Raw genomic sequence first — 26,566 nt, forward strand, 5'->3', positions numbered from 1 at the left:
TGAAGACATGCTACGAGCATGTGTTATTGATTTCAGAAACAGTTGGGATCGACATCTACCGTTAGCAGAATTTTCCTACAACAACAGCTACCATTCAAGCATTGAGATGGCGCCGTTTGAAGCACTTTATGGTAGAAAGTGCAGGTCTCCGATTTTTTGGAGTGAAGTGGGGGATAGACAGATTACGGGTCCGGAGATTATACAAGAAACTACCGAGAAGATCATCCAAATTCAACAACGGTTGAAAACCGCCCAAAGTCGTCAAAAGAGCTACGCTGACATTAAAAGAAAAGATATAGAATTTGAAATTGGAGAGATGGTCATGCTTAAAGTTGCACCTTGGAAAGGCGTTGTTCGATTTGGTAAACGAGGGAAATTAAATCCAAGGTTTATTGGACCATTCAAGATTATTGATCGTGTCGGACCAGTAGCTTACCGACTTGAGTTACCTCAACAACTCGCGGCTGTACATAACACTTTCCACGTCTCGAATTTGAAGAAATGTTTTGCTAAAGAAGATCTCACTATTCCGTTAGATGAAATCCAAATCAACGAAAAACTTCAATTCATCGAAGAACCCGTTGAAATAATGGATCGTGAGGTTAAAAGACTTAAGCAAAACAAGATACCAATTGTTAAGGTTCGATGGAATGCTCATAGAGGACCCGAGTTCACCTGGGAGCGTGAAGATCAGATGAATAAGAAATACCCGCATCTATTTCCAGAAGATTCGTCAACTCCTTCAACAGCTTAAAATTTCGGGACGAAATTTATTTAACGGGTAGGTACTGTAGTGACCCGAACTTTTCCATGTTTATATATATTAATTGAGATTGATATTTACATGATTAAATGTTTCCAACATGTTAAGCAATCAAACTTGTTAAGACTTGATTAATTGAAATAGGTTTCATATAGACAATTGACCACCCAAGTTGACCGGTGATTCACGAACGTTAAAACTTGTAAAAACTATACGATGACATATATATGGTTATATATATAGTTAACATGATTTTATTATAAGTATGTATCTCATTAGGTATTTTAACAATGAGTTATATACATAAAAATGAGACTATTAATTTAAGAAACTCGAAAACGATATATATAACGATTATCGTTATAACAACGTCTTACTAGGTACATATGAATCATATTAAGATATTGATACACTTGGTTAATTATATTAAATGATAAGTAAATATATTATTAAGTGTATTAACAATGAAATACATATGTAAAAATAAGACTACTAACTTAATGATTTCGAAACGAGACATATATGTAACGATTATCGTTGTAACGACATTTAACTGTATATATATCATACTAAGATATATTATATATCATAATATCATGATAATATAACAATTTAACATCTCATTTGTTATAATAAATAATGGGTTAACAACATTCAACAAGATCGTTAACCTAAAGGTTTCAAAACAACATTTACATGTAACGACTAACGATGACTTAACGACTCAGTTAAAATGTATATACATGTAGTGTTTTAATATGTATTTATACACTTTTGAAAAACTTCAATACACTTATCAAAATACTTCTACTTAACAAAAATGCTTACAATTACATCCTCGTTCAGTTTCATCAACAATTCTACTCGTATGCACCCGTATTCGTACTCGTACAATACACAGCTGTTAGATGTATGTACTATTGGTATATACACTCCAATGATCAGCTCTTAGCAGCCCATGTGAGTCACCTAACACATGTGGGAACCATCATTTGGCAACTAGCATGAAATATCTCATAAAATTACAAAAATATGAGTAATCATTCATGACTTATTTACATGAAAACAAAATTACATATCCTTTATATCTAATCCATACACCAACGACCAAAAACACCTACAAACACTTTCATTCTTCAATTTTATTCATCTAATTGATCTCTCTCAAGTTCTATCTTCAAGTTCTAAGTGTTCTTCATAAATTCTACAAGTTCTAGTTACATAAAATCAAGAATACTTTCAAGTTTGCTAGCTCACTTCCAATCTTGTAAGGTGATCATCCAACCTCAAGAAATCTTTGTTTCTTACAGTAGGTTATCATTCTAATACAAGGTAATAATCATATTCAAACTTTGGTTCAATTTCTATAACTATAACAATCTTATTTCAAGTGATGATCTTACTTGAACTTGTTTTCGTGTCATGATTCTGCTTCAAGAACTTCGAGCCATCCAAGGATCCGTTGAAGCTAGATCCATTTTTCTCTTTTCCAGTAGGTTTATCCAAGGAACTTAAGGTAGTAATGATGTTCATAACATCATTCGATTCATACATATAAAGCTATCTTATTCGAAGGTTTAAACTTGTAATCACTAGAACATAGTTTAGTTAATTCTAAACTTGTTCGCAAACAAAAGTTAATCCTTCTAACTTGACTTTTAAAATCAACTAAACACATGTTCTATATCTATATGATATGCTAACTTAATGATTTAAAACCTGGAAACACGAAAAACACCGTAAAACCGGATTTACGCCGTCGTAGTAACACCGCGGGCTGTTTTGGGTTAGTTAATTAAAAACTATGATAAACTTTGATTTAAAAGTTGTTATTCTGAGAAAATGATTTTTATTATGAACATGAAACTATATCCAAAAATTATGGTTAAACTCAAAGTGGAAGTATGTTTTCTAAAATGGTCATCTAGACGTCGTTCTTTCGACTGAAATGACTACCTTTACAAAAACGACTTGTAACTTATTTTTTCGACTATAAACCTATACTTTTTCTGTTTAGATTCATAAAATAGAGTTCAATATGAAACCATAGCAATTTGATTCACTCAAAACGGATTTAAAATGAAGAAGTTATGGGTAAAACAAGATTGGATAATTTTTCTCATTTTAGCTACGTGAAAATTGGTAACAAATCTATTCCAACCATAACTTAATCAACTTGTATTGTATATTATGTAATCTTGAGATACCATAGACACGTATACAATGTTTCGACCTATCATGTCGACACATCTATATATATTTCGGAACAACCATAGACACTCTATATGTGAATGTTGGAGTTAGCTATACAGGGTTGAGGTTGATTCCAAAATATATATAGTTTGAGTTGTGATCAATACTGAGATACATATACACTGGGTCGTGGATTGATTCAAGATAATATTTATCGATTTATTTCTGTACATCTAACTGTGGACAACTAGTTGTAGGTTACTAACGAGGACAGCTGACTTAATAAACTTAAAACATCAAAATATATTAAAAGTGTTGTAAATATATTTTGAACATACTTTGATATATATGTATATATTGTTATAGGTTCGTGAATCAACCAGTAGCCAAGTCTTACTTCCCGACGAAGTAAAAATCTGTGAAAGTGAGTTATAGTCCCACTTTTAAAATCTAATATTTTTGGGATGAGAATACATGCAGGTTTTATAAATGATTTACAAAATAGACACAAGTATGTGAAACTACATTCTATGGTTGAATTATCGAAATCGAATATGCCCCTTTTTATTAAGTCTGGTAATCTAAGAATTAGGGAACAGACACCCTAATTGACGCGAATCCTAAAGATAGATCTATTGGGCCTAACAAACCCCATCCAAAGTACCGGATGCTTTAGTACTTCGAAATTTATATCATATCCGAAGGGTGTCCCGGAATGATGGGGATATTCTTATATATGCATCTTGTTAATGTCGGTTACCAGGTGTTCACCATATGAATGACTTTTATCTCTATGTATGGGATGTGTATTGAAATATGAAATCTTGTGGTCTATTATTATGATTTGATATATATAGGTTAAACCTATAACTCACCAACATTTTTGTTGACGTTTTAAGCATGTTTATTCTCAGGTGATTATTAAGAGCTTCCGCTGTCGCATACTTAAATAAGGACGAGATTTGGAGTCCATGCTTGTATGATATTGAGTAAAAACTGCATTCAAGAAACTTATTTTGTTGTAACATATTTGTATTGTAAACCATTATGTAATGGTCGTGTGTAAACAGGATATTTTAGATTATCATTATTTGATAATCTACGTAAAGCTTTTTAAACCTTTATTGATGAAATAAAGGTTATGGTTTGTTTTAAAATGAATGCAGTCTTTGAAAAACGTCTCATATAGAGGTCAAAACCTCGCAACGAAATCAATTAATATGGAACGTTTTTAATCAATAAGAACGGGACATTTCATTAGGTGCGTATAATCATATATATTCATTAATTTGATTTTAATTATAACTCCTATATATTAAATCATAAAAATACTTTTATAATTTTTAGTAACGTATATTACTAATTATAACATGTTATTTATTTTAATTTTAATTGCATATAATTTATAACATTATTTATATGTTTCGGTAAAAAATAATAAAATGAAGTAAATAGTAAAAAGTAAAAAAGTAAAAAGTAAAAAGTAAAAAGTACGAAAAGAATACTTACTAGTAGTAATTCTTCAAAGAGAGAATAAGAGAAATTTTGGTGTGAGTTTGAATGAGAAATGAGGGGTATTTATACTTGAAAACATTAGGTAAAAAGAATAAAATAATTAAAAGAAAAAGAAATATTTTAATTTTTAATGGGATTTTAAAATTCAAAAGTATTAAATGTTAGGTCATGAGATAATGCACAAAATAAAATAATAAAAGTAGTTTTCCATTATAATTTTTAATTAAAAAGTAATTTATTTATTTATTTTATTAAAAAACTCATTTATTTTAAGGATTTGTTTTTTATATATTTTTTTAAAATAAACAAATAGATTCACTACTTTTTCAAGATTATTTGTCAATATTTTTTTTTATTCATAATAACAATACTAATAATAAAGATATTAATTATTGATATCTTGTTTAAAAAGGATATTAATAATAATAATATTAATATATCAAATTAATACGTAATTATTTACAAATAATTGTTCGTGAATCGTCGAAATTAGTCGAGGTTAAATGAAATCATATAAAGATTTTTGTTTAAATTTTGCCGAAAATTTACGGGTTGTCACATAAACCCATGCGATTGCATGGCAGCAATAGTGAGGTCAGGTCCTATAAATTTCGCGTGTTTTGGCCGAATTTCATACATCTTTTTCTATCCTCTCTATCTCTTACGATATATATATATATATATATATATATATATATATATATATATATATATATATATAATTTATAATTTTAATTTTAATTTAAGATTAATAATAATAAGGGTATGTTAGCGAATGTTGTAAGTGTGTAAGTCGAAATTCTCTCCGTGTAAAGCTAATCTATTATTAATCATTGTAAGTTATGTTCAAACTTTTTAAATTAATGTCTCATAGCTAAGTTATTATTATGCTTATTTAAGCCGAAATAATCGTGATGTTGGGCTAAATATTAAGATTGGGTAATTGGGCTTTGTACCATAATTGGGGTTTGGACAAAAGAACGACACTTGTGTAAATTAGACTATGGGCTATTAATGGGCTTTATATTAACTAAATGATACCTCGTTAATTTAATATATAGACTTATAATTTGATGTATTTATATATAACCACATACACTTAATCGGGTACGGTGAGCGGGATATCTATAAATACCAATAATTATTCATTTGACCGGACACGGGGATGGATTAATAATCAATAGACTTGTTGAAACAGGGGTGAATTACATACAAGGGTAATTGGTGTAATTGTTAACAAAGTAATAAAACCTTGGGTTACACAGTCGATAACCTGGTGTATTCATTAAACAATGTATTAAGACCTTGTTACAGTTCGAATCCCCAATTAGTTGAAATATTTGACTTCGGGTATAAGGATAATTTGACGAAGACTCTCGCACTTTATATTTATGACTGATGGACTATTATGGACAAAACCGTATAGACATATCGAATAATCCAGGACAAAGGACAATTAACCCATGGTAATAAATTAAAATCAATACGTCAAACATCATGAATATGGAAGTTTAAATAAGCATAATTCCTTTATTTCATATTTTTATCGCACTTTTATTTACTGTCATTTTATTTATCGCACTTTTTAATTAGCGTATTTTTTAATTATCGCAATTTTATTTATCGTACTTTTTATTTATCGCACTTTTATTTATCGCAATTTCATTTATTGTTATTTACTTTACGCTTTAAATTAAGTTATTTTTATTTTACATTAGGTTTTAACCGCGACTAAAGTTATAAAATCGACAAACCGGTCATTAAACGGTAAAAATCCCCTTTGATAATAATAAATATATATATATATATATATATATATATATATATATATATATATATATATATATATATATATATATATATATATATATATATATATATATATACAAATATAGTTTAAAATATAATATAGCGTTAAACTTGGCTAGTTCCCTGTGGACGAACCGGACTTACTAAAAACTACACTATTGTATGATTAGGTACACTGCCTATAAGTGTTGTAGCAAGGTTTAGGTATATCTACTCTATAAATAAATAAATAACTTGTGTAAAATTGTATCGTTTTTAATAGTATTTCCTAGTAAAATATAAGCTATTTCGTATACACCCTTACGCACATCAAGTATTTTTGGCGACGCTGCCGGTGATCGAAACACCGAAAGCGCAACGCTATAAAAAAAATTAGTTTTTAATTTATTTTTTGTAAAAATATATTTATATAAGTTTTAAATTTTAAATATAAAAATATAAAAATATAAAAAAATATAATAATAATAATAATATATATCTATTTAAGAGTATAAAAAGAAAAATATATTTTATAAAGTATAAAGTTTTTTTTTTAATTTTAAAAATATAAGTGTATTTTAATTACTTATTTTAAATTTAGTAAAAAAGGTAAAAATTAAAAACAAAGTAAAAAAGTAAACAAAAAAAATACGCTGAAACTGTATTATTTTCGCCTGCACTTAATCTGAATTTACACCCCATGCGACCGGATGGATTCAAAGCCATAACTCATGCGATCGCAAGAGACCGTCTGACAGGTTCTGAACCTGGTACATACGGATTAGGGTTTTGGTTTAAATTAATTATTATTATTGATTATTTGTAATTAGGTTTTAGTTATTTAATTAGTTTTTAGTTTTAGTTTTATTATTTAAATTTGTATTTTAAATTTTAAGTGTTAATTAGTTTTATAAATTTAAAAAAATAATACTTTATTACAATAATAATAATAATATTTTTATAAATTAAAAATCAGAAAAAGAAAATATATATATATATATATTTTTAAGAATTTGTTTAAAATATTTCTATTTCTATTTTAGTTTGTAAAAATATAAGTTTTTATTTATTTTATATAAATACTTTATATAAATATAAAACAGAATAATAAAAATCAAAAATAAAAATAAACTGTAAACGGGCTACACTGTAGCCGCCCAAACAATCTGGCCCGGTTTCCTAATTCATGCGTCCGTATGAAATTTTAACTAGCACTCCATGCGATCGCATGGAGTGATTTGACAGGCCTGGTACATCAATCTGATCGATTAGGGTTTTGATTAATATATAATTAAGATTAGGGTTTGTTTAATTATTATTATTATTAATTAATTATAGTTAGGGTTAATTAAAATAATAATTAGTTTAATTTAGTTTTGTTTTTAGTTTTAATTAGTTTTATTAAGTTTAATTAAATATATAAAACTAATACTTTTATATAAATAATAAAAAATAACACTTTTATAAAAAATTATATTTTTATAACTTTGAGCTTATTTTTATTTTTGTATCTTTTTAATCGTTTATTCGTAATAATTGTATTTTTTTCGTTCGTAATTAGTTTTAAGTCTAATATTTGCCGTAGTAATTTTTATTTCTAGATTTTTAGGCTTTGCCGTAAAATCCCTTAAGTGCTTTTTCTTTAGACTAAGATTTAAGTGCCTTAGAATTTTGCGACGCTGTTTATAAATTTTAGTTCCTTTTTAAGTTTCGACGCGCTACTCTATTTCCATTTTTCGACTCCTTATTTTTCGACGCACTTTTTCTTTTTTCTTTTCGACGCTCTAGTTTTTAGGACTTAGAATTTTCTCTACTTCTTCTCTAATAATTCAAAACGAAAAATTATTTTAAGTGGTTAAATTGATAGACATCCAAATTTTCTGCTTCGTAGTAATAGTTGGATTTGTTAGTGGCTGAGTTGTGAGCTTCCGATTTAAAGGGTTCTGGCTCCCTGCTACATCTTTTGGCTTTCGAAACGTGGGCAAAAGCAGAAAAGTCTATTAATTTGATAACTTTAAATAATTTTTTATTTTTTTATAACTAATAGGATATTCTGTGAATGCACCGAGCAAAACGTTCACCACCTTTCATACGTTCACCACCAGTAACTCGATCAAGACATCTAGCCAATATTGTCGCCGTTGATTTTTCTTTAGAATCGTCATCTAGTCGACCAAGTACTCCAATTCAAATTTTCGATAATCCATTTTTTGAACCCGTCCTCACAATTGAGAATCCGGAGGAAATTCAGGGACAATTCCGAGATCCTGAACCACTAATCATTCCTCCTGAACCACAAATCACTCATCCAGAAATACTCGAGGAAGAAACCATTAAGTCAGAATCGTTTAGTGATTCAGATTCAACAAATTCAATCATGGAAAATCTGGAACCTCTAAGTATGGAAGACCGAATGAGGGCTAAACGCACTGGCCAAGGTCATGAAATTACTCAACCAGACATTAATGCGCCAGATTATGAAATCAAAGGACAAATCCTACACATGGTAACTAATCAGTGCCAATTTAGTGGTGCGCCGAAGGAAGATCCAAACGAACATCTTCGTACATTTAATAGGATCTGTACTCTATTTAAAATTAGAGAAGTTGAGGATGAACAGATTTATCTCATGTTATTTCCCTGGACTTTAAAGGGAGAAGCCAAAGATTGGTTAAAATCGTTACCTGAAGGGGCGATTGATACATGGGATGTTTTAGTTGAAAATTTTCTTAAACAATTCTTTCCGGCATCTAAAGCCGTGAGACTTCAAGGAGAAATTGTTACGTTCACGCAAAAGCCAAATGAAACACTATATGAGGCATGGACAAGATTTGGAAAGTTATTGAAAGGATGTCCGCAACATGGTTTAGACACTTATCAAATAGTATAAATATTCTACCAAGGATGCGACATCCCTACACGAAAAGACATAGATATAGCAGCTGGTGGTTCCATTATGAAGAAAACCGCAACTGAAGCTTACAAAATTATTGATAACACTGCTTCCCACTCACATGAGTGGCACCAAGAAAAAGATATCGTTAGATCATCTAAAGCGGCTAGAGCCGATTCTAGCCATGACTTTGATTCCATTTCTGCAAAGATGGATGCTGTCGAGAGACGAATAGAAAAGATGACTAAAGATATTCACTCAATACGAATTAGTTGTGAGCAGTGTGGAGGACTACATTTGACAAAAGATCGTCTCAGTATTGAACAAACAATGGAACAAAGAGAAAATGTTTCATATATAAACCAAAGGCCTGGAAATAATTATCAAAATAATTATCAACCGCCAAGACCAATCTACAATCAAAATCAGAATTATAACCAAAATGTTCCATACTACAATCAACAAGGTCCTAGCAATCAACAAGTATCCAATAATACTTACAATCAGCAAAGACCTATTTTTCAAAATAAACCACCACAAACCGATGATAAAAAGGCAAATTTAGAAGACATGATGTCGAAGCTAGTTGAATCTCAAACTCAATTTTTCACATCTCAGAAACAAACCAATGAATAAAATGCTCAAGTATTTAGAAATCAACAAGCTTCTATTCAAAATTTGGAATAAGAAGTAAGCAACCTAGCAAGGTTAATAGGTGAAAGAAAACCAGGAAGTCTACCTAGCGATACAAATGCTAACCCTCGGAATGAAACAGCTAAAGCCATTACCACAAGAAGTTGTATTACACTTAAACCACCTGAAATACCTGTAATTTCTGATGACTCTATTCCTACTCCACAAGAACAACAACCTGAGCAAGATAAGGAAAAAGAACCGGTAGTTGAAAAGGTTAATGAAGATAACACAGTTAAAGCTAAACCTTATGTTAAACCATACCAACCACCACTTCCTTACCCGAGTAAAATGAAAAAAGAAAGACTTGAAGCCGAGCAATCCAAATTCTTGGATATGTTTAAACAAATAAATGTAAATCTTCCTTTCATTGATGTGATTTCAGGAATGCCTAGATATGCTAATTCCTGAAAGATCTAATCATAAATAGAAAGAAAATGGAAGAACTCTCGGCTGTTACTATGAATGCTAATTGTTCTGCAGTGTTGTTGAATAAGATACTAGAAAAATTACCAGATCCAGGAAGTTTCACAATTCTATGTTTTCTGGGTAGTCTTAGTTCAATAGAAGCATTGGCAGATTTAGGTGCTAGTATAAATTTAATGCCGTATTCACTATACGCTAAACTAGACCTCGGAGAATTGAAACCAACACGAATAAGTATACAACTAGCCGATCGATCAGTAAAATATCCTAGAGGGATAATGGAGAACATGCTAGTTAAAGTTGGTACTTTAGTATTTCCAGTAGATTTTGTTATTCTGGACATGGAAGAAGATTCTCGAATTTCTCTCATATTAGGAAGACCATTCTTAAACACGGCTAAAGCAATAATAGACGTGTTCGGTAAGAAACTGACCCTAAGTATAGAGGATGAGAGTGTTACCTTTACTGTTGATAGAGCCATTCAACAACCGCAATCTGCAGATGATACATGTTATTATATTCAAACTATAGATTCACATGCAGAATTGTTAGAAGAATTTCCAGAATTACAAGGAACAGGAGAATGTTCTTTAGGAGAAGGAACTGAACCAATTGATGAAGCTGAAATGTTAGCTACACTTATGGCTAATGGATATGAACCAACAACAGAAGAACTTCAAATGTTAAAAGAGGAAGACAGATATCGATATAAATCATCGATAGAAGAACCACCGACATTAGAGTTAAAGCCACTTACAAACCATTTGGAATATGCTTATTTACATGGTGAATCTGAATTACCTGTAATAATATCATCTTCTCTTACTGAAAATGAAAAATCTCAACTCATATCTTTGCTAAAAGCTCATAAACCAGCTATTGCATGAAAGATTCATGATATTAAAGGAATAAATCCTTCGTATTGCACACATAAAATCCTTATGGAAGAAGGTCATAAAACGTATGTGCAACGCCAACGAAGACTAAATCCTAATATGCAAGATGTTGTTAAGAAAGAAATTATTAAAATGCTTAATGCATGATTAAATTATCCAATATTTGATAGTCCATGGGTAAGCCCAGTTCAATGCGTACCTAAGAAGGGTGGCATGACTGTCATCACAAATGAAAAAAATGAGCTTATTCCTACTAGGACTGTAACAGGATTGCGTGTTTATATTGATTATAGAAAATTAAATGACGCCACCAGAAAAGATCACTTTCCCTTACCTTTCATTGATCAAATGTTGGAAAGGCTAGCTGGAAACAGTTACTATTGTTTTCTTGACGGTTTTTCCGGATACTTTCAAATTACAATAGCACCCGAGGACCAAGAGAAAACCACATTCACGTGCCCTTATGGTAATTTTGCTTATAAACGCATGCCATTTGAACTTTGCAACGCCCCTGCAACCTTTCAAAGGTGCATGATGGCGATTTTTCATGACATGATAGAAGAATGCATGGAAGTTTTCATGGATGACTTTTCAGTCTTCGGTGATACATTTGAATCATGTCTAGTTAATCTTGAACGAATGCTTATTATATGCGAACAATCAAATCTAGTACTTAATTGAGAGAAATACCATTTCATGGTTAGAGAAGGTATCGTTCTTGGTCATAAAATTTCAAAAGAAGGAATTGAAGTGGATAGAGCTAAAGTAGATGTAATTTTTAAACTTCCACATCCCACCAATGTTAGAGGAGTTAGGAGTTTTCTAGGGCATGTCGGTTTTTACCGACTTTTCATAAAATATTTTTTTCTAAAATTGCCACTCCTATGAATAAACTCCTAGAAGAAGATACTCCATTCATCTTTTCAGATGAATGAATCAAATCTTTTAATATTCTTAAAGAAAAACTCACTAATGCGCCGATCATGATAACTCCAAATTGGAATCTACCGTTTGAACTCATGTGTGATGCAAGTGATATTGAAATGGGAGCCGTTTTAGGACAAAGGATTGAAAAACGATTTGAACCTATTTATTACGCTAGTAAGACATTACAAGGAGCACAAACAAATTACACAATTACTGAAAAAGAACTCATTGCTATTGTCTTTGCTTTTGACAAATTTCGTTCATATCTCGCTCTAGCTAAAACGGTGATCTATACCGACCATTCTACTCTTAGATACCTATTTTCAAAACAAGATGCCAAACCACGATTAATTCGTTGGATCTTACTCTTACAAGAGTTCGATATTGAAATCTGAGATAAAAAGGGAGCAGAAAATCTCGCCGCTGATCATCTTTCTCGTCTTGAAAATCCTGAATTAGAAGTTCTAAATGAATCGGCTATACAAGATAACTTTCCTGATAAATATCTATTGAAGATAGATTATAATGAAATTCCATGGTTTGCAGACTATGCAAACTATTTAGTATGTGGATTCCTTGAAAAAGGGTTGTCGTACCAAAAACGAAAGAAATTCTTTAGTGATATAAAACACTATTTTTGGGAAGATCCACATTTGTTTAAAAGTTGTCCCAATGGAATAATACGCCGATGTGTATTCGGAGATGAAGCCAGTCAAATCTTAAACCATTGTCACACAGGACCAACAGTAGGACATTATGGGCCTCAACTTACAACAAGGAAAGTCTATGATGCTGGATTCTATTGGCCTACAATTTTCAAAGATGCACACCTTCTTTGCAAATCCTGTGATGCATGTCAAAGGGCCGGAAAAATAAGTCAACGTGATGAAATGCCACAAAATGTCATTAAAGTATGTGAAGTATTTGACGTTTGGGGTATTGACTTTATGGGTCCATTTCCAAAATCTCATAATAATCTCTACATTCTCGTTGCCATTGATTATGTATCTAAATGGGCGGAAGCACAAGCTCTCCCAACTAACGATGCACGAGTTGTAGTCAACTTTTTAAAACATCTTTTTGCAAGGTTTGGAACACCGAAAGCTTTAATAAGTGATCGGGGTACTCATTTTTGTAATAATCAACTTAAGAAAGTTCTCAAAAGATATGGAGTAACTCATAAAATCTCAAATGCTTATCATCCACAAACAAGTGGACAAGTTAAAAATACCAACCGAGCATTAAAACATATTCTAGAGAAAACCGTAGGATCAAATCCGAAGGAATGGTCCATAAAATTGGAGGATGCACTCTGGGCTTTTAAAACAGCCTACAAAACTCCAATTTGAACCACACCTTTTAGACTCGTTTGTGGAAAAGCATGTCATCTTCTAGTAGAAATTGAGCATAAAGCATTTTGGGCTTTGAAGACATGTAATCTTGATTTTCATGAAGCTGGACGTCTACGGTTAAGTCAATTAAACGAATTAGAAGAATTAAGACATGAACCATACGAAAGTTCGTTAATCTATAAGGAAAGAACGAAGAAATGGAATGATAAAAGAATCAGAAGTTCAAAAGAATTTAAGGAAGGAGACAGAGTTCTTCTTTTCAATTCACGATTCAAGCTATTTCCTAGAAAATTGAAATCAAGATGGTCTAGACCATTCATAGTTAAAAGAGTTTTCCCATATGGAACAATAGAGTTAATAAATTCAAATGGGATTGAATTTAAAGTTAATGGTCACAGAGTTAAACATTACATACGTGGTCCAATGGAAGTTGACAATGAGGTTAATCATAATTTCACCACCCAGGAAAACCCTCAGAATGAAAACATAAATATGTTATCCACAACATATGAAAAACCAAAATTGGAAGATGGGGAAACTTCAAATTGGAGTGATGAAGAAGAATTCCTATATAAACCTCCCATTCCAAGAAACGAAGAAAAATGTGAACAAGAAGTTCAAGTAGAAGTGAAAGAACCAAGAAAAGATCACTTAGAAAAGGTTAACAAACCAACTCTACTTACTAAAGTAGGAGACCCAGGTGAATTTATCATTTCTTGCTTACTTAACGATGGTGCTATGTATAATGGACTCGCAGATTTAGGAGCAAGTACAAATGTTATGCCTCTTTCCTTATACAAAAGATTAGGTGTGGGTAAATTAAGACCAACCAGAATAGGTGTTCAATTATTTGATCAAACCATTAAACACCCGGTTAGAATAACAAACAATTTACTTGTTAAAGTGGGAAGTTTGACCTTTGTTGCAAATTTCATAGTTATTAATATGGAGGAAGACCTTGATATTCCTCTAATTTTAGGTCACCCATTTTTAGCAACCACCGAGGCATTCATTGATGTAAGAGAAGGTAGAATGACACTTAGGGATGGTGACAAATCGATCACCTTTGTGAACCGAAAGTTTAGATCTCCACCAACCAAAACTGTTGAACCAATAAAAATGCCTAAGTGTGGGGAAGATGAAGCAACAACCAATGATGACCTGATAACAAAGAACCTCGTTGTTGATACAAAATTAGATGAACCCGTTTTTAACAGGTCAACGAAGAAACTTTGTAAACGGATTCAAGATGCTAGGATTAAGGGGAACTTTAAGTTATGTAACCGATTAGTATCCAATTTGTCGCCTAAAGAAAAGGCAATGTTAGTTGAATTTGTGAAAGTTACAGAGGAAATCAACAATTGGCTTGAAGCAAAAGTCAGAGATATACAAGTTGTTAATAATCCAATTGAAAACGAAGTTAATCACAATTTCGACACCACAGCTAACTAAGTGTGGGGAGGATCAAGTCTTTTAAGGATAATATTTATTTATGTTAGAGTTAGATATTCTGTTTTCGTGTAGTTTTTGAAAATGGAATTCGAATGGTCTTTCCCTAGCAGACCCTAAAGAACTAGTTTTCTCCATCCATTCTGAATTTTTATTTTTTTAGGTTTTACGAGATGAATAATTCCTTTGAACTAAACCATGGTCTAATGCTACACGCTTTGATTACTAAACGTAATAATGACACACTCCCGAGTGACCTGGTGTCAGTAATAAGAGGCAGATGTGACGAAGTAAGGAAAGAACTCAGGAAAGATCATCATAAGATACAATTTGGTAAAGGCAAATCAAAGTCCGCAACAAAAAAAAGAGCACGACACCTTGAAAGATGTCTTAAATGCGGAAAATGGTCACATGAAGGTAAATGTTTGAACAATCAAACATATTCAAATACCGAATTTGTTACTCTATGTAGAGAAGGACCGTTCATATGTTTAGAAGAAAAGATATTGAAGAATCGAGGTTACGCTTATGTAGCTATGGAGAACCAAATCACACGACTCTCCTATGAGTCGGCTAAAGTAGGTCTCTGAGAATTCTATCTCACAGGTAAGTATGTACAGTTTTTTATTTTATTTTATTGCTTTTAACCTTTTGATAATAAACGCTGAATCGTTCGCTATTAAGTATTAAATTGGTATTCAATAAAATCAGGTATGCGAAACCGAAATTATTGATATCATACAAAAATTTATTACATCACTGCAAAATTTACCGTTTATTCTTAAGGTATAATATCTTTAATCAATCAATCTAAAATATTTCAAAAATTCGTCAAGAGTAAAACTAGGTAATTTAGCCGAAATTACTTTACCGAAAAGAGGGGCGTATATTTTTGTTAATATTTGATTGATTAAAGTGGGATAAAAGACCAAAAAGATTTTTAATTTTAATTTTTACCGTTTTTTTAAATTAATATTAACTTATTACTGTAAATTTCTAAAAGCAAAATATTTAAGTTTTTAAATATTTTAAAAAAGTAATATTTTTAATATAAGTTTGTAAAATTAATGTATAAAAATATTAATAATATTTATATGAATTTTTTATTTTATGCATTTTAAATTTAAGTTTGGTGTGAATTTAAAAACAAAAATTTACTTTATTTCATTGAGTTAAAAATATGATTTCTAAAATTCGTCATGAGTTGAAGACTAGGTCGTTGAACCGAAATTGCTTTACCCAAGGGAGGGACGAGAAATTTTGTTATCATTATTTTTAATCTTATTGATCTAAAGTATGCAAAAAATATTAAAAAAAACCAAAAAATCTTTGCTTTTAAAACGACGCTTAAAAAGTGACAAATTTTAAAATTTTGTCGAGAGGCGGACTAGGACAACGATCCGAAACGCCCTCATCCTAAAAAGAAACAAAAATTTTAAAATGTAATTAATTATTTGTTTTAATAAGTATAAGATTTTTATTTAAAAAAAAAACTATGCGATCGCATGAGATTTAGCCTATACCTCCATGCGATCGCATGGAGCTAAAATTCTGGACAGAAACAAAAAGCAGTCGACCTGCTGCTGCTCCTCATAACACACACATATCCGAAAATACTCCCAAACACTCTAAAAAATTCGCCATTTTTCACCATAATTCATCAAATTTCTTGCTCTAATCATGTCTTTCTTCAGATGGGGAGGCAAAAAGGTAAAAATTTCACCCTTAAACTCTTTAAATTTTCCGTTTTAGTGTTCTTGAGCTAAATTTTACCTAATTTAATTTTGTTAATTTCCAGTGTAATTAGAGTTAAATTGTTAGTATATTATGCATGTATAACCTAGATTGATGCTATTTAACATGATTTGAAGCCAAAACTTCAAAATTTTTAGAAATCTAGGTTTTGTGTTCTTGAGCAATTTGGGACTTTTTGATATAAACAGGTTATGGTCGATTTTTGTCATGAATTATTGCTAAATTAAGTAGTGTAACATGTTTAGGTAGCTAAATGATCCAAACTTTGATCCTAAACATGATTTTTGAGAATTAAAGTGGACTTTTTAAGTCTAAAATTCATGAACTTGATTAAATTGATGTAAATGCCATTTGAAACTTGTTTAGTTGCTAGTAATAGTTATTTTAACATGTTATTTGAGTTGAATGCTTATGAACTTTGTAAACATTTTCATATATGCTTATTTGAAAAAGTGTAGAATTGTTAAAATTGTAAAAATGTGTATAAGTTTAATTTTGATTGAACATATTATTGTAATTGTTTTAATTTGTTATTTTGCTAACACTAATGCATATTTGGATGCAAAAATTTTGTGTTTAATGTGTTTTGTAGAGAAATACCGATACTGATGGTGCATCATCATCATCTAGGCAACCTGCTCCGGAACCGCAACCAGAAATGCAATATGAACCAGAACCTGAACAGGAACAACAACAGGAACAACAATATCATAATGATCAACACATACCGTATTATGATCCGCAACAAGAATATGTTAATGCCTACATACAATTTCCGATTCATCCGATAATAGAACACCCAACGATTCATGAAGAACAGTTGCATCCTAATTTGAGATTTGATCGAAGTTGGAGAGATTACCCGACATACCAAAGTAACAAATTTAAACTGGTAACGAAAAATGTAGAAGTGCCGAGGATAATCGATTGGAGCCTTTGGAAAGGGTCTAACTAGTTAACTCAGTTAGGCAGCATCTGATCCAAAGGTATGGGAACTCTTCTTTTCCCGATTGGGAACGTTTATTCACCATTCGTAGGTCTGTATATAAAGAGTGGTGTGTTGAGCTTATGAGTACTATAGCATTAGATACGGATGTAGTTAGGTTAGATGATAGGAATTTTCTTAGATTTTTGCTTGGCCATAGAATGTATAGGATGTCCATGCTGGACATGGCCAGGGCTTTACAGATTTACACTCCTGGTGAATTAGTACTACCTGATTGTACAAATTTGATTTATCATGGTGAAAGGGTAGATAGGAATTTTGGCACGGACGCCGTCTGGAGGCGTATGTCAAATTATAATGTTTTTACGTTGGGAGGAAGACACTTCTATTTAGATATTAACAAAGCAGAGCTTCGTGTTATACAAAGATTTTTAGCTAATTCGATTACACAAAGAGGTAAAAACAAGGAGAAGATGACCTTACATGATTTATTTTACCTTAAGTGTATTCGAAACACTAGAAGCGTTGTTAATATCCCCTACTGTGTTGGTTTTTTATCTGTCCAAAATGGTGGTAGGAATACAGGACGGGGGAATAATAGAAGGGGGTATTTTTGTTACTCTCATTGGAGAGTATTTGGGTGTAGATAGGGATCAAGGGGGTCCACTGATAGTATGTAGGGAATAGGTTGAGACTTTAGGATTGCGGGTCTATCAGGGTGCAAAGGTATTAAAGAGCAGATGCAATCAGGCAGTACCATATGATGGTCGTCATCCACAGGTAGAGAGAGGTTCAGATGAGGAAATGGAGGAACCGGATGACATTAGGGATGTCATTAGGGAGGCTATTACTGACGTTTACCAGCGTATAGATGAGGTAGAAATGACAAACGAGGCTAGACATAGTCAGTTTGAGCAGTGGCATGCCGAGAATGTGTACGAGCATTCTAGGCAATGACAGCATGATAGATGGCACTATCATCAGCATCAGATCATGAGCCAGCTATCACCTCAGGTACCAAATAACTACGTACCAACCCGACCTGCTTACTATCCTCCACACCAGCCCGATATGCGACCACCATTTACTCTCTACGATCCTAACCAGGCCTATCAGTACACCTATAACCAACCGTGGAACCTGACCGACGACATGAACTGGAACCCCTATCCAGATTGATACAGTTCCCATTGGTGATTTGTATCTTTTTATTATTTTTATTTATTTATGTTTAAACATATAATATTGTGATACTTTTATGTAAGTTTTAACATTTTTGTTATGTTGTAGTAATATTTCATATTTGATTTGAAAGTGGGATGTTAAGTCCCATTTCAAATTACCATGCATGTTATTATTTGTATGTATGTATATTGTCAATTGTACACAACAGGGTAAAACATCGCATTTTCAAAGACTGGCATTAAGTTCAGCAAAAGCTACTAATTTTGGCGACAAAACGAAAAACAAATGTGATGTAACAATAAGACAGAATGAACAAATGATGTGCACCAATTATCATTCAACAAACAAACGCCAATATGTTTGGAAACTTTGGTAAAATTTAACCATTTTTCTACGCTAATCACCCTCAATAATTTAAATTGTTACTCATTTCTTGCAAATGAGGACATTGCAAGATCTTAAGTGTGGAAAGGGGTTAAATTCTTTCGGATTTTTAAAATTTTTGACTTATACACTTGGTTACCATTAAAAATACTAGTAACGCAGTAGTTGTATTAGAATCTAGTGCTCTCTGACAATAAAGAACAGCCCTAGTCCTATATACTGACTACCCAATTCTAGTAAAAATTTTCAAAATTTTCAATTAAATGAACTCAAAATCATGTTTATACAAATTTATGAACGATAAAACTAGGTGTTAACACCGAAATTATTGTTACCTCAGAAAGGACATAAATTGAGAAACAACCCAAAATGTTAGAATTCATTTAAAATGGAATAGAGGAAAATAAAAAGGCAAAGAAAGGAAAATAAAAGCCAAGTGTGGAAAAAATTTACCAAGTTATTTAGAACATATATCACATATTTTTGTACAAATAATTAAAGATACTTTTGTTTTGGACGATATTAATCAATTTTACCCAGTTTATTGTAATATAAATAGAATTTATAAGGAAGTAAAGTCTTCCGAGAGAAAAATACACGCGCTTCTTGATTTAGGTCAGGAAGTTGTCGTCCAGACCAATTGTAGAGTCGACGAAAAACGTTGAAAAGTTTTCTCGAGAATCAGCTGGAAATCCACGGACCTCAGCATAAAACAGGGTCGCCAAGTGGTCAGACTTATCCTAACCATGAGAGGATCTGTCTCGTACAATGGGGGGGGGGGCACCGTGCAAATTAGCTTATAAGACTAATGAATCAGATTTCCAAAAAGGATAATCTCCTTAAAGATCAAAAAATCAGCTTTTAAGACTGATATTACTCAATCCTTGAGATTGACTTTAAAGATTGAGAATTACAAACTCATAGAATTCGATGATATCTAAACTCGAGCTTGAACGAGAAAATATTTTGATCAAAATTACAAACCGATTTGTTTTCTGAAAACCCATTTTAATGCGTTCATTATCATTGAACGTAAAATCTTAGGAATTCACCTGGAATTCATTAGGTCACCTGAACCAAATCGGGTGTCAACCGTAAGAACGGTGGTTGCATAGCATGGTCAAAGACAGGACCTTGTGCCAGACCGAAAAATTATTGGGCGATCTTTACTATTGCTCCTACAAAGAATAGTAATTGCATCTGACACGATATATACCATAATTAAAAGCATGTCACGGGACATTTCCTTAACAGTTGCTTGTTCAACGCTTTCCTTTACAACCGGACAGTAGTTTACCGAAAGGTAATATACGGAACAAGTATACTGGACGTATTGCTTTCCTAATACAAGGTTAGCAAGTGGGTGATACAAAACCGAAAGTTTTGAGCTAAAATTTTAAATATGAAACCCACACAACTCACAAAAACAATTTGCAAACACCGGTGAAGGGTTATTCCGGAAAACTTATCTAGGGTAAAAGCTAGATTGAATTTTTAAAAGATCAAATGTTTTCATAAAGATCTAATTTCCTTAAAGGATCTAAATTTTTATAGTCATGTGGGACTGTAAACCACAACATTACTATCATTGTTCATACCGCCAAATCGAAATCACTGATGTACAAAGTGTGAAGAATAAAGAAGTGATTCTAGTATTTTTATTTCAAGACTATATTGCTTGAGGACAAGCAACGCTCAAGTGTGGGAATATTTGATAATGCTAAAAACGAACATATATTTCATAGCATTATCCCTCAAGAAAGACAAGCTTTTAGTTGCAATTATTCTATTTACAATTAATATTCGTTTAAATAATAAAAGGAGAAGACAAAAGACAGATTCGGCGATTTAAAGACTCAAATGACCAAAAAGCTAAAAAGTATAAAGTACAATCAAAGTGGTTCCAATTGTTGATAAGAAACATCTAAAAGCTACAAAAGTACGAGCCGTGAAACACAAAGTACAATATATTAAATATTACGAAAGGACGTTCGAAAATCTGGAACCAGGACCAGAGTCAACTCTCAACGCTTGACGCAACTGACTAAAAATTACAAGTCAACTATGCACATGAATATAATATAATATATAATTAATTCTTAAAATTATATATATATATATATATATATATATATATATATATATATATATATATATACATTATATTATATATTAAAACCGTCGGCAACAAGAAAACAAGCAAATGTGAGCTGTCCCAGGGGGCCATGCGATCGCATGGCCTGGCAGTTATAAACCCATGCGATCGCATGGCAGCAACAGTGAGGTCAGGTCCTATAAATTTCGCGTGTTTTGGCTGAATTTCATACATCTTTTTCTATCCTCTCTATCTCTTACGATATATATATATATATATATATATAATTTATAATTTTAGTTTTAATTTAAGATTAATAATAATAAGGGTATGTTAGCGAATGTTGTAAGTGTGTAAGTCGAAATTCTGTCTGTGTAAAGCTACGCTATTATTAATCATTGTAAGTTATGTTCAACCTTTTTAAATTAATGTCTCGTAGCTAAGTTATTATTATGCTTATTTAAGCCAAAATAATCGTGATGTTGGGCTAAATATTAAGATTGGGTAATTGGGCTTTGTACCATAATTGTGGTTTGGACAAAAGAACGACACTTGTGGAAATTAGACTATGGGCTATTAATGGGCTTTATATTAACTAAATGATACCTCGTTAATTTAATATATAGACTTATAATTTGACGTATTTATATATAACCACATATGCTTAATCGGGTATGGTGGGCGGGATATCTATAAATACCAATAATTATTCATTTGACCGGACACGGGGATGGATTAATAATCAATAGACTTGTTGAAACAGGGGTGAATTACATACAAGGGTAATTGGTGTAATTGTTAACAAAGTAATAAAACCTTGGATTACACGCAGTCGATAACCTGGTGTATTCATTAAACAAAGTATTAAGACCTTGTTACAGTTAGAATCCCCAATTAGTTGGAATATTTGACTTCGGGTATAAGGATAATTTGACGAAGACTCTCGCACTTTATATTCATGACTGATGGACTATTATGGACAAAACCGTATGGACATATCGAATAATCCAGGACAAAGGACAATTAACCCATGGTAATAAATTAAAATCAATACGTCAAACATCATGATTATGGAAGTTTAAATAAGCATAATTCCTTTATTTTATATTTTTATCGCACTTTTATTTACTGTCATTTTATTTATCGCACTTTTTAATTAACGTATTTTTTAATTATCGCAATTTTATTTATCGTACTTTTTATTTATCTTACTTTTATTTAACGCAATTTCATTTATCGTTATTTACTTTACGCTTTAAATTAAGTTATTTTTATTTTACATTAGGTTTTAACTGCGACTAAAGTTTTAAAATCGACAAACCGGTCATTAAACGGTTAAAATCCCCTTCCCCTTTTATAATAATAATTTTACTTATATATATATATATATATATATATATATATATATATATATATATATATATATATATATATATATATATATATATATATATATATATATATACAAATATTATTTAAAATATAATATAGCGTTAAACTTGGCTAGTTCCCTGTGGACGAACCGGACTTACTAAAAACTACACTACTGTACGATTAGGTACACTGCCTATAAGTGTTGTAGCAAGGTTTAGGTATATCCACTCTATAAATAAATAAATAACTTGTGTAAAATTGTATTATATTTAATAGTATTTCCTAGTAAAATATAAGCTATTTCGTATACACCCCTACGCACATCACCTTTGAACCAGCTGATGATCAAGATGCTGTGTGTTCCACGACAAGCTCATCTGTTCATAACACTAGATGGACAAAAGAGCAACTAATTGAGCAAGTTATTGGTAATCTGGTTAATGGTGTAAAAACAAGAAGACATGCAACCAGCAACTTTTGTATGCATGTAAATTTTGTGTCTACCATTGAACCTACATGTCTTGATGAAGCAATCAAAGATCCAAGCTGGGCAGGAGCTATGCAAGAAGAGATCTCCCAGTTTGATAGGAATAAGGTTTGGACATTGGTACCTAAACCTGATGATGAAACTAAGAAGATCATTGGTACCAAGTGGGTTTTCAAGAACAAGATGGATGAAGATGGGATTGTGATCAGAAATAAAGCTAGATTGGTAGCTCAAGGATTCAAACAGGAAGAAGGATTGGATTATGGAGAGACATATGCTCCAGTGGCTAGGATGGAAGGTATCAGATTGTTCTTGCCATATGCTGATAAGATGAACTTTAGGGTATTCTAGATGGATGTTAAATCTGCATTTCTAAATGGGAAGCTGCAAGAAGAAGTTTATGTTAAACAGCCTCCTGGTTTTGTAAGCAGTAAATATCCAGACCATGTCTACAAGCTAGATAAAGCTCTTTATGGCCTCAAACAGGCATCGAGAGCATGGTATAAGACACTTCATGTGTATCTCACTGGTATAGGTTTTAAAGTTGGAACAATTGATACCACTCTATTCTCAAAAGAGACAGATGGTGATCTCTTGCTGGTACAGATATATGTGGATGATATTATTTATGGATCTAAAAATGAGAAACATTGTCAAGATTTTTCAAAACTTATGTCAAAGACATATGAAATGAGCTTACAAAGAGATTTGCAATACTTTTTGGGATTGCAAGTTAAACAACTGATGATGGAATTTTTATAAGTCAGGATAAATATATCAAAGATATGTTAAAGAAATTTGGTCTGACCTGTTTAAAGGATATAGGGACCCTAATGGCAGCATTTATTAAAATAGATGCTGATCCCAATGGTGAACCAGTCAATATCACTGAATATAGAGTTATGATTGGATCCCTACTTTATCTTACAGCCAGCAGACCAGATATTATGTTTGCCACATGTCTCTGTGCCAGATATCAAGCTGATCCTAAAGAGTCACACTTGCTAGCAGTAAAAAGGATATTTAGGTATCTGAAAGGAACTGCTAAACGTGGTCTTTGGTATCCCAAAGACCATGATTTTAAGCTAATTAGGTATTCAAATGCTGACTTCGCAGAGTGTAAAATAGACAGGAAAAGTACTACTAGTGCTTGCCAGTTACTGGGTGGTAGGCTAGTCAGCTGGACGAGCAAAAAGTAAAATACTGTGTCCACATCTACTGCTGAGGCAGAATACATTTCTGCTGGTAGTTGTACTGCTCAAGTACTATGGATGCAAAGCCAGCTGAAGGACTATGGTGTTCATGTTTTAAAGACTTCAATCTACTGTGACAACACAAGTGCAATTGCTATCACCAACAATCCTGGGATGCATTCAAGGACGAAGCACATTGACGTTCGATATCATTTCATAAGGGATCATGTTCAAAAAAGAGATGTGGAGCTACATTTTATTTCAACAGACCAGCAGTTAGTAGATCTATTCACAAAGCCCTTAGATGAGAAACGTTTTAACTATCTCATCTCTGAGCTGGGTATGCTTGAACTTTAAATAAAAGACAATTTTGTTGGTGTGCTGGCTCTACAACATGTAGGGCAAACCAGTAAGTCACATTTATTAACTTACTGCCTACATGTTAAACACTCAGTACAACAAGGTCTTTTATACTTTGGTTACTCAAAATGTTTTAAATGAAATAATAAATAGCTCACAAAATTAAATGATTCCTTAAAACTGAAACTTATTTACTCCCAATGATTTAAATTAAATTCATGACATATTAAATATAACAAAGTATTTTGTATTTAATACAAAACTTATTTTGCGATCTTTAAATCAATTTTGAATTAAAACCTGCTGCATTTAATGCTGAATGGGAGGTATGAGTGTTCAAGCCGTATATACGTCATATCAACAGTCTGTGTCCCCTCGAAAATGTGCCAGTCTGTCACATCTGTCCACGCGCCTGCAGATGACAATTGCCATTTTCTCTCTCCTGCACTTTTTCACCCAATCAGAACTGATAAAAGAGTGTTTTATCTTCCATAATAACCTTCGGTTATAAATTATTCAAAATCACACACTCTTTTCTCTCAAAATCTTCCAATCTTTCAACTTTCACAACTTCATATCTTCATCTTTACCTATCATCAATGGCAGACCAACCATAATCACCACATGATGAAAACCAGCCAGAGGAACAACAACTGCAACAACAACCAGTACAACAACCTGATCAACAACCACAACCGGCACCGGAGGAATAGGTTGTTCAAGGACCACTGTTCAATCTCCACCCAAATCTGGTTAGGGCTGCTAGTGCACCTGAACACACGATTGTCACGACCCAGAAATTTTCGATCAAATTTAAACTTTAATCTTTACATGTTCCCGACACGATAAGCAAAATCTGTAATGTTAATGTTTCAAAAACTTTGAACTGTGTTCATGTAAATCAATTACCCTTCGACTGCTCTCGACGATTCATGAACGTTTGTGTGTATATATATATATATATATATATATATATATATATATATATATATATATATATATATATATATATATATATGTGTGTGTGTGTGTGTGTATATATATTAATTTGTATTAATATAATATCAATTAATCCTGTGATTTAAACATGTAAAGTAACTTACAAAGTAATAAGATATTATTAAAATGTAATATTATTATATTAAATGTAATTATGAGTTAGAATATAATTATTATATTACTTTCATTATTAGTATTATTATTAGATATTATCAATTAGAATTAGTATTGTAAGTTATCAATATTATCATTATTGGTATAAAAGAATAAATAACATAATTTATAACTATTATCATTAATAACATTCTTATTAACAATTATTGTTATAATTATTATTATTAATATTGTTAGTATGATAATATTAAAAGTGTTATTATATTATATCATTTTCATATAGATTATATTATTATTATTAGTATTTTGATTATTAACAAAACGTAAATATATCTATAAATAAATATGTATTTATATAACAGCAAATAATTATACAGCAGATAAATAAATAAACTCAGATATGTTGCATAAAGATATATGCGAATTGCAAACAGATAGATACGATACTGGTACAGCAGGTAATATGTAACCATCACAATCAAATTAGTCTAATTACTATTCCTAATTGGTACTACATATGTAAAGATTCGAATTCCATACAGCAATACAACAAATTCTGTTATCTATCTATTTCAGTTTTCATGATTTTTATATTTCTGTCTGCTATAATTGTTAAAGCCTGAATTCGTTACACAAATCAATCAACCACATGTAGTAATGTACAGATTTGAAAATCCTTTCATTATCAACAATAAATTCGACAAACAACTTCATTTGAATCAGATAAAGTCATCAAATTTTTTTAAACCTTCAAAACCGCCAACCCCATCTTCAAGAGC

The 26,566-nt window shown here is 31.6% G+C and overlaps 1 non-coding gene across 1 annotated transcript; it reads right to left on the reverse strand.

Moving 5' to 3' along the window:
- Positions 1–9,020: 9,020 nt before the first annotated feature.
- LOC139895335 (small nucleolar RNA R71) lies at positions 9,021–9,127 on the reverse strand. The gene has a single exon (XR_011775791.1). It is a non-coding gene; the product is annotated as a small nucleolar RNA R71 (small nucleolar RNA).
- Positions 9,128–26,566: the final 17,439 nt, after the last annotated feature.

Source organism: Rutidosis leptorrhynchoides, chromosome 2 (genome assembly GCF_046630445.1).
Source record: "Rutidosis leptorrhynchoides isolate AG116_Rl617_1_P2 chromosome 2, CSIRO_AGI_Rlap_v1, whole genome shotgun sequence".
In the NCBI taxonomy this organism is placed as follows: Eukaryota; Viridiplantae; Streptophyta; class Magnoliopsida; order Asterales; family Asteraceae; genus Rutidosis; species Rutidosis leptorrhynchoides.